Here is an 11,613-nt window from a genome sequence, read left to right as displayed (position 1 = left end):
AAGCCTTAGATCTAGCTTGTTATAGCACCCCTCCGTTCAAAATACCTTGTCCACAAGGTGAGGGAAGGTCTCCTTTAACCTTGAGTAGGTCTCCCATGATGCATCCTCCTTATCCCGTCCTTACCACTGAACCAGCAACTCAACCTTAGCATGGTTACTAGCCTTTGTCATATGTCGGGCTAAGATCTCTTCAGGCTCTAGTTTGAGTATCCCTTGTTCATCCATCGGTGGTAATATTGGCACAACAGTCACCGAAGCCCCTGATTTCTTTTTGAGCTGGGATATGTGGAAGGTGTGGTGTACCTTTGTCCTTGGATGTGGCTAGCAGATCCATCTAATAGGCAACTTTCCCGATCATTTGCCATATCTGGAAGGGCCTATAGAAACTTGGAGCTAGTTTGAGGTTGTGGCAGAGTGCCACTAAGGTCTGTTGGTACGGCTGCAATCTCAAGTAAACCCACTCGCCCTCTGCATACTCTTGTTTTTTTCTTCTCAAATCATAGTACTTTTTCATCCTCTCCTGAGCCCTTTGTAAGTTTTGTTTGAGGATTTTTGAGATGTAATCCCGATCCTTGAGATTGACCTCCACAACTTCCATCCTCACGGTACTAGGATATAGTCTATTAGCCTAGGTGGAGGGTAGCCATATAAGCCTTCAAAATGTGTCAATTTAGTTTATGCATGAGGAGTGGAGTTATACTGCCACTCGACTAAAGGAATTCATGATGCCCAATCCGAGGTCTATCTCCTGTAAAACACATGGGGTAGTTTTTGAGAACCTTGTTCACTGCTTCGGTCTGCCCATCTGTCTGGGGATGGTAAGTCATACTTTGTGACATTTGCACCCCTTGTAGTGTAAATAATTCCTGCTAGAAATGACTAGTGAAGGTTTTGTCACAATCTGAAACAATAGATAAAGGCAGCCCATGTAACCTGAAGATGTTCTTGTGAAAAAGGGTAGCTATGTCTCAGGTCATGTAGGGGTGCTTGAGTGGTGAGAAGTGGTTGTACTTAGTTAGTCAATTCACCACCACCCAAAGGCTGTTAAAACCATGGGAATTTGGAAGCCCCACCACAAAATCCATGGTGATGTGGGTGTAAGGCTGGTGGGGTATGGGTAGTGGCTGTAACAGCCCACTAGATTAAGTGTTGGAAGCCTTGACCCAATGACGCATGTCACAACTCTGGATAAATCTTTTTACATCCTTTTTCAAACCAGGCAAAAAAATAAAATAAAAAATCTGTTCTAACCTGCTATATAAACTTGTTATATTCTGAATGTCCCCCCTCCCCCCGCTCCTCGAGAAGGACTGTTGTGGGCCAATTCTAATACCCTGCTTTTGAACTCCTTATTGTGGGGAATGTACAAACAATTCTTATATAAAAGCAACCCATATCTCATAGAAAACTTACTGTCTGGCTTATCTTCCTTGTAGTGTGTTATGAGGGACTAAATTTGAGGGTCAGTGTCATAGGCTTCTTCAAGTCTTCGACCCACTCCATATTAGGAAATGAAATCAGCATCAAAGATCCTTTTTCCTGTCCTTTTCTGGAGAGGTCATCAATAGCTTTGTTTTCTATCCCCTTTTTATATCCACTATGAAATTGTACCCCATCGTTTTGAGATCCACCTCTGTTGTATTGGAGTTCCCAATTTTTGGTCTATTAAATATTTGAGGCTTTGTTAGTCTGTCCTTACTATAAATGCATCTCCTAACAAGTATGGTCTCCACTTCATAACTGTCGAGACAAGAGCAAAAAACTCTTTCTCATAAGTGGACATAGACAAGGTCCTCCCTTTCAAGGCTTGACTGAAAAAAGTTATGGGTTACATTGCTGCATAAGCACAACCCTTACTACCAATCCTGAGGCACAGTGAAAAATCAGGCAGTGCAAGTTAGGTGAGTGGGTGACAGCCTCCTTAAGCCTGTAGAATGCCCCTTTTGCTTACTCACTCCAGTAAAAATTGTCTTTTTTAATATTCTAGTTAAAGGCCCAGTGATTTCTCCATACCCTTCAATGAATCTCCGGTAATATCTCGCCAAACCCAAGAATCCCTTTAAGGACTTTAGGGAGTTAGGTAGGGGCCATTCCTTCATAGCCTGTAATTTTTCTGGATTAGTTGTAACTCCCTGCCCAAAAATTAAATGACCTAGATACCCAATCTCCTTACACCTGAAACTGCATTTGAACTGTTTGACATATAACTGATTGTTTTGTAGGGTTTCTAAGGTAATCGTTAGGTGTCCCACATGTTTAGATTCAGATTTTCTGTAGACCAATATATCATAAAAAAATATTAGGATAAATTTCCTCAAATTGGGCTTAAACACCTCATTCATAAGGCTCTGAAAAGTATATGAGGCATTAGTTAGCCCAAAGGGCATAACTAGAAATTCACAGTGACCCTCATGAGTTTTAAAAGCTGTTTTGCTTATGTCAGTAGGTTTAACCCTGATTTGATGGTATCCGGACCTCAAATCTAACTTCAAAAAAGAAACAACTCCATGTAACTCATCCATTAATTCTTCTAATACTGGAATAGGAAATTTGTCCTTGATGGTAATCTTATTCAGCCCTCGGTAGTCCATACACAACTTCCAACTCCCATTCGCCTTTCTCACCAACAACACTAGGGATGAGTATGGGTTTTGGCTAGGCCTTATAACCCCTTAAGCGAACAACTCATTGACTATCATTTCTATTTCATCCGTTTGAAAATAAGGATACATATAGAGTCTTTGGGAGATGGGTTTGGCATTTGGAATCAAGGAAATGGCATGGTCATGCGATCGTGTTGGGGGTAGGTCTTTAGGTTCTTCAAACACCACAAAAAACTGCTCCAGGAGTTTTTGAATGGTAGTTGGAACTTCATTCCCTACTGCTAATTGTTCCTTCACTCCATTTTCTAACACTTGCAAGACTACTCCCCGCTTTTCTAGCTTATTAAACTGGCCAAAGGGCCATTCTTCAATAAGTTTGGTAGCTGCCAATCCCTGCAATTTAACATCTTTTCCATCAACACAAAACTTCATGGTTAGTTTTTGAAAGTTCCAAAAAATGGACCCAAGTTCCCTGAGCCACTTAATCCCTAGCACCATATTGCACCCAACAAGTACTAACACATGAAGTTCAATAGTGAAAATGGTTTCCGGGATTTTGACTCTAACTTCCTTGCACCTCCACTTATTGGGAATCAATTCTCCACTTGCAATCCTCACCTTAACTCTGTCAGCACAATCAAGATTGAATTTGGTACTTTTAAACAAGGCTGGATTCAGGAAATTATGAGTAGACCTTATGTCTATTAGGATGGTCACCCATTGCCCCTATTTTTCCCATCACCCTCATTAGTTTTGCGTTTTTGAAGCCTATCAAGGTATGGAGTGTGATTTCGGGATCTCCCACATTTTCATTTATATCCACTGCTTTTGTTACTTCCTCCTCCTTGATTGTTACTTCTTCATTGTCCACTTCTCCTTCCTTCTCCCATAATACTTCTTCTAACAAATAAAGTTTCAGATTTTGGCATTTGTGTCCGGGATTCCACTTCGTATCACATAAATAACATAGCCCTTATCTCTCATCTCCTTCATTTGTTGTTGGTTTATTTTCTGAATTTGAAGATTAGGTTTAGGTGTAATCTTGCCAGCCTCTCTCGTGGTCAAGCTAGGTTTTTAAGAATACCAAGGTCTGGGGAATAAGTTAGACCATATCTGCTACTCTTCCTTAAGAGATTCACATTTTCCTCTTGGATCTTGGCCAAGCTATAAGCAGCCATTAAGTTGGGGGGAGGGGTTGAACATCCTGACAGGAAGTCTAATGTCATCCCTAAGCCCACTGAGAAAACAACTCAACTTGTAAGGATATGATAAACCCTTAAATCTGTTGGACAATGTTTCAAATATGTCCTTATACTCTTCTACATTTCTAGTTTGTCTTAACCGAGTGAGGGATTCCATAGGGTTGTCATAAGCATTTGGCCTAAAACAAACCAGTAATGCCTTTAAAAATGAGTCATAGTCCGTTAACTGACCACTTTCCTCTAGGTCTTGGAACTATGTCAGTGTTTTTCCTTCCATGTAAAAGGAAGCTAATCTTATGTGATGTTGTGGCAGGGTATTGTGAAAAAGAGAAGAACTGGTGTACCTTATAGATCTAGCCAACTAGATCCTCTCAATGGAAGATTGGGAAGTCCAACCTTATTGTTCAGGCTTGCACCTCACCTCCAGCCATCAGGATGATATCTTTCTCACCACCATCTACCCCTGATGCTGACCCACATGGCTATGGTTGTGGTTCCTCCTCTACAAATTTATCGTGAGAGTAGAAAGCTGCTGAGCAATGGAGTCTGACTACATTTTAGAGGAATCTTCTCGGTTTCTAAGTTGTTTTACTTGGCTTGTAGGTTCTGGTTTTGGGTGTCTGTAGCTTTCTTTAAGGCATTTAGCCTATCTTGAAGTTGTGTCAACCTAGTGCCTCTTGCCATGGTCTAAGGTGTAATCACAAAGAACAGTGTCTCTGATACCAAAAAAATTGTAACACACCCTAGGATCTATAAAAGGACTCTAATAAATTGCTCTCTTGGAGGGGAGCTTCTCCAAGGAATTAGGGAATAGAGAGAGCAAAGGGAAAAAGAGAAAAAAAAATGTCTATGTAATTTCAGATGATTTTCTCATCAATACTGTGCACAATACATATACTAGCAAATACCACTAAAGGAAATAAACCCTAAAACGCCCTGGGGCCATGCTAATAAAAGGTAGATAACAACAATACAAGGTCCTACATACATCCGGCCCAAATAACATGCTCCTAGCCCATTAACACAGGAATTAAAAGCAAACAGACTAAAAGAAATAAACAACTAGCAACTACGAGACCCATGGCCTAGCATGGTCCATCACTCCCACGTCTTTCACATGAGTTCAGTTCAACTGAACCCTAAGTCAAAAAGGACACAGCACATCACTTCCCTTCTCTCAAGCCTTTCTCCTTCAATGCCTTCATCCATGTCCAAGCCTTAGGTCTAACTTGTTACAAGGTTGTTGAGTAATCAGTGAATTTTAGATTCAAATTTAAATTAAACTATTGGTATTAGTTGCATAAATCGATTATTTCATATCACTCGTTAATTAAAGAGAAGTGTTAAAGCCACAAAGAGATTTCGCAAAAGTAAATTCACAAACTAACATAGTTTCATATGATACATTAAATTTATTTCACAATAAAAGTGTCTTTATAATCTAATGTACCACTACAAGCCACGTTAGTTTGTGAGTTTAGTTTTATAAAATCTATTTGTGACTAAAACATTTATATTAATTAAATAGATCATAATTAAATTGAGAAATTTAGTCATTTTAATTAAATAAATAACTAATAGATAGTTGACATCACACAAATCGATCCTGAGCACACAAAAGGGCAAAGGCTATTGTTTTAAACTAAAAGAAAAATTCTATTATCGGTGTGTAGAACATATCTAGTAAAATGCTTATGTGACATGGTTTGATTTTTGATCAAAACATACTTGTTTTCCATTCATTAGCACCAAAGACAAAATAATCATTCCATGTCACTCAATACAGTCCATTTCACTCAAAACAATAGCACTAATTTCATTTGGTCCCTTTTCCATCAATATTTGCTCCCTATTTATTTGTAGAGCCTTATGTGCTAATACATGTGCAACTCTGTTTCCTTTACGATAAATGAAACCATCTTGCCAATTTGTTCTCAAGAAAATGATATGCTTCATATCTACCAATAGTTGCTCTGTCCATGTCCAATCAGTCTTGCCCTCTTTAATTGCTTGCATCACATTCTTAGCATCTCCTTCAAACACAACAATTTTTACCTCTAGATCAGTATATAATTCAATTGCTTTCCACAATGCATAGCTTTCAGCTAGGAAAGATTGGCTAATAACTGAAGACATGTGCATAATGAAAAAAAAAATCTGACCCTTACTATTTCTAGCAATTACACTAATCTTCAATTTTCTATTTGCTCTATCCACACCTGCATCAAAGTTTATGTAACACTCCGCTCCCCAGATTTAAGAATAAAATCACTTTTAGAAATTCTCGGGTAAGTCAGAATGCTATTACTAAACTTGACTTAAAAATATTTTCTTTTATTCTAAAGGAAGCGCCAGGTATACTGATTCTTTATAATACAATCTTTATTAAATACTTAAAATTCAAAAGAGAGTTTACGAAAGCACTTATTTAAAATTAATAAAGTCTCATATGCTTATCAAAATAACTTCTTAAAAATTATAAAACTGAGAATGACATAAACTATCTATGCCTCTACCTCGCCCCTTGGGCCAAGTCTTGTCCTGTAGTCTCATCCTCATAAATATTATCATCTGGGTGGTTAAAACATAAAAATACATAAAAAATGAGTCGAATACTCAATAAATAATACATCATACAGTAAACATAATAAAAATAAGGTTTCTAGAAAAATATGCATACTCATAATTACATACATAAATAATATGAACATGAACTTATCTTTCACTTGTCACAGGTTGGTGCCTACTATTGACCCCCGTGAGTTCAGGTTAGCAAATTTAAGTAAATTTCAATTCCGCTTATGACCGCAGGTTGTGGAATCCATACATAAGGAAGAACACTGGGTGCACTACCAACATGTGCAATTTGGCAATGTAATACGCCCATAACATATAGTACCGTCTTTGTATCATAACATAGGCCATTATATATCTTATTATTCATACTTCATCATAATCATACTTGAATACTTGTCATATCATAAATTTTAAGTGAAATCGCATTCTTTTATAAAATGTTGTGATACATGTTTTCTCACATAAAATCATGATTTTTCATAAATATTCTAATGCATAAATCTTCATATAAAATCATGCATGACTTTTCATAAATATTTTAATGCATAACTCTCATATAAAATAATGACTTTTCATAAATATTTTGATGCATAATTCTTCACGTAAAATGATGGATTTTCTTAATTTTATCATGATTAGGGTACGTAAAAATGAGCTTTCAACGAAGGGCGTACATGCAATATTTTTATAAAAGACATGTTGTTTACCGCACATATGTATAAGGGTATGATCATGCTACCTACCTCATAGCGTTAATCTAATATTTTCTACATGAAATCAATTATGTAAACTAGAAGGAGAGAGAAAACGTGAGGGATGCTGGTGCTTTGCGTGATTTTGGGTAAGCATAAACTATACTGGGGTTTGAAGAGAAATGAGATACACGTAAAGTGCATGGGGCTGAGCATATATATAAGTTTTCGGTTTAAGAGTTCTAATGTAAAGATGGTTTGTTGAATTGTAAGAGAGTTCTATTGGTGCATAAATCCTAGTGGAAGGTGGAGACATGCATGGCTTAGAGTTTGAGAAGGTACTTGTGAAGATGACATGTAGAGTTGTATCCTTGTTGGAATAGGATGCCGACGAATGCGAATTAGACTCAGTCACGATCATTCAAGAAAGAGAGTTTGAATTTAAAAATATGATATAATAGTTCATTCAATATTGGATTAGCAGTGACTGAGACTACGTAGCAGACTTCAATCAGTGATATTTTAAATTGAAATAAATTTCTAATGACGGATCTTTAAATTCTAAAATGAGTCTAACTTGTTCAATAATTAATAAATAGGATTTAACTTATTGAGCCTAATTAAAACTCCTAATCAATCTCAATAACTTATTGCTTATGGGTTTATCCAATATGACCTATTAAATATAATTTAGTCCCAATACAAATTATCAATATTCTGACTTTAAAAATATTGGGTTGGGTCGTTACAAACTCCCCTCATTATAAAAATTACGTCCTCAGAATTCGCTAGAGCTCAAATAACCTACATACTTATCTACCACATGATTTTCATGTCTCCTTACTCCTCAATCATTTAGTAGAACATAATATTCAAAAAATTCCGATCGTCTCATATTTTGATCCGATGCTTTACTAATCCTTCAGGTGCACACGTTAGCACGTTGCGTGTCAATCATCACACACTCCAAATTCAATTCAAGCCTTAACAAATATCTACTTTAGCAATGTGATTGATAAATTCACCCAACAATTATCTTAACTTCACATACAACAGTAACTAATGATATCCATATAAATAAAACTCTCCATATGAAATGATAAAAATAAAATTCTCCACCTAAAATAATAACCTTAATAAATCGTAACCTAGACTCTCCAAAGTTCAGGTTCTAAATCCTACAACTCTTATGGCAATAAAATCATGTTACCTATAGAACATAAGAGTGCCACCAATTATCATGAAATACCATACACCGTATTTAATTCTATGTCATAACTTCAAAGCCCACTAAACCCATTCCTAATTTTTTCAAATGAAACTCTACAAAATATAAGGCTATTTCCTCATGAACAAGATTCATCGTCAATCTTAAAACCAAAGGTTCCTAATCTCATATTTAGAAACTTCCTTAAATTTTGCGCTAAAACCATTTCACGTAGTTGGTGCACTTTCACATGCATGTATCTAAAATTTATCATTCTTAATTTTCATTAACACAATATGTAGTAAAGTTAAAAATGCTTACTGCAGAGCAGGACTTACCTTAAGGAGGCTTTGGCCTAGACTTTCATTTCCTTCCGTTTTTGTTTTCCACAAAATTCTTTGCCTTAAAAAAGCTTTACTTCTTTGCAAAAAGTTTTCCTTTCTTTTATTTTGAAAAGTCTACTTAATCTTTTAACTTGGGCTCTAGTAACAACTGTAACACCCCGCGCGCCAGGTTTAAGAATAAAATCACTTTTATAAATTCTCAAAGAAACCGGAGTGCTATTACTGAACTTGACTTTAAAATATTTTCTTTTATTCTAAAGGAAACGTCATGTACAAAGATTCATTACAATACAATTTTTATTAAATATTTAAAACCCAAAATAGAGTCTGCGGAAACACTTATTTAAAATCAATAAAGTCTCATATGCTTATCAAAATAACTTGTTAAACTTTAAATCATAAAACTGAGCATGACATAAACTATCTAGGCCTTTGCCTCGCCTCCCTGGGTCAAGTCATGTCCTGTAGTTTCATCCTCATAAATATTATCACCTGGGTGGTTAAAATATAAAAATATATAAAAAAAATGAGTCGAATACTTAATAAGCAACATATCAATAAACATAATAAAAATAAGATTCCTAGAAAAATATGTACACTCATAATTACATACGTAAATTATATGAACATAAACTTTTATTTCATTTGTCATAGGTCGATACCCGTTGTTGACCCCTGTGAGTTAGGGTTAGCGAATTTGAGTAGATTTCAATTTCACCTGTGGCTACAGATTGTGAAATCCATACATAAGGAAGACGCACTGAGTGCACTACCAGCATGTACAACCCGGCAATTCAATACGCCCATAACATATGGTACCATCTTCATATCATAACATAGGTTGTTACATATTTTATCATTCATACTTCATCATAATCATACTTTCATATTTGTCATATTATAGATTTTAAGTGATTCATAAAATATCGTGATACATGTTTTCTAACATAAAATCGTGATTTTTCATAAATATTTTAATATATAAATCTTCACATAAAATCATGCATGGTTTTTCATATATATTTTAATGCATATCTCTCACATAAAATCATGACTTTCCATAAATATTTTGATGCATAATTTTTCACGTAAAATCATGGATTTTCATAATTTTATTATGACTTAGGTACGTAAAAATGAGCTTCCAATGGTAGACGTACATGCAATATTTTTATAAATGATATGTTGTTTACCGTACATACGTGTAAGAGTATGATCATGCTACTTACCTTATAGCGTTAATCCAATATTTCCAGCAGGAAATCGATCACGTGAACTAGAATGAGAGAGAAAACATGAGGGATGTTGGTGGACAGAGGTGCTCTGCGTGATTTTGGGTAAGTATAAACTACATTGGGCTTGAAAATGAATAAGATACACATGAAGTGCATAGGGCTGCGCATATATATAAGGAGTCGGTATAAGAGTTTTAATGTGAAGATGATTCGTAAAATTGTAAGATAGTTTTATTGGGGCATGAATCGTAGTGGAAGGTGGAGACGTATATGGCTTAGAGTTTGAGAATGTAGTCGTGGAGATGACTTGAAGAGTTGTATTCCTGTTGGAATAGGATGCCGATGAGTTCGATTTAGAGTTGGACTCGGTCACGATCATTCAAGAAGAGAGTTTGAATTTAAAAACATGATCTAGTAGTTCATTCAATGTAGGATTACCAGTGACTGAAATTGCATAGGAGACTTCAATCAATAATGATTTTAAATTGAAATAAATTTTTAATGACTAATCTTTAAATTCTAAAAGGAGTATAACGCGTTCAATAAATAATAAATAGGATTTAACCTAATTATTGAGCCTAATTAAAACTCCTAATCAACCTCAATAATTTATTGCTCGTGGGTTTATCCAATATGACCCATTAAATATAATTTAGGCTCAATAAAAATTATCAATATTCTGACGTTAGAATTATTGGGTCGGGTCGTTATAGTTTACTTTTGTGTACCCATCTACAGGTGGCTTCCATCTCGTTGTTTCTCTTTTATGCCCCAATTTTCCTGCTCCCTTTTATTCATTTGTTGAGCCTCTCGAAAATCTTTAAGATTAGACAGTGCAGCCTCTGCTACATATCTTGGACTCTCAAACATTTCTTCAAAAATGTACTTGTTTCTTCTCTGCCACAATCTTCTAAAGATTACAGCCATCTTTTCAAGCTTCTCTTGGTGGAACCTTTCTTGCATATTCTCCCAAATCCATGCCACAGTTCCTCCATTTGTGAACTAGACTCTTTCTATATGCCCACACATCAATAGTTGCAAGACAAGACCACAACACATGACTTATAGATTCAACATCCTTACAGTAAATCGAGCATATTTCATCTTCTATAATTTTCTTATTAAATGACATTTATTTTGTAGGAAGAATGGTTCGTAAAGCTATCCAAAGAAACTGTTTTGTCGAGCCAGTAACATTTAACTTCCATAGCCTTTACCACATACTTTTCTGTTCCTAATAATTTGATGGCTCACCCTTCAGTTTGTTATCCATTCTGATCCAAATGATATGCACTTCTAATATAAAACATTACATCCTTGGTATAACCCCATATAGCCTTATCTTCTACCTCCCTTCTACTTAATGGAACATTGCAAATCTTAACTGTTTCATCTCTCTCAAATATTTCATATACCAAATCTACATTTTAGCATTTTAACTCCTCAATCATCAAATCTCTTACTTTAGATCTCTCATTCAGAATTTTCACAAGAGTAACATCTTTAAAGGAATTTGCCTATGGTATCCATTTCTGACCCCAGATTGAAATATGCACACTAAACCTTCATTTAACAAAGACTGAGTTGACCATATGCTTCTCCAGATAAACGATGGAGATTGTCCCAATCTTTCCTCTAGGAACTGACAGTGTTTGAAATATTTTCTTTAAAAACTCTACTAACCAAAACAACTGGCTCTTGTATGAATTTTCATCCTTATTTAGCTAACATTGCAATGTTGAATTGTTGAATG

This window comes from Juglans microcarpa x Juglans regia, chromosome 2D (genome assembly GCF_004785595.1).
Source record: "Juglans microcarpa x Juglans regia isolate MS1-56 chromosome 2D, Jm3101_v1.0, whole genome shotgun sequence".
Classification (NCBI taxonomy): domain Eukaryota; kingdom Viridiplantae; phylum Streptophyta; class Magnoliopsida; order Fagales; family Juglandaceae; genus Juglans; species Juglans microcarpa x Juglans regia.
This window is presented reverse-complemented; position numbering follows the sequence as displayed.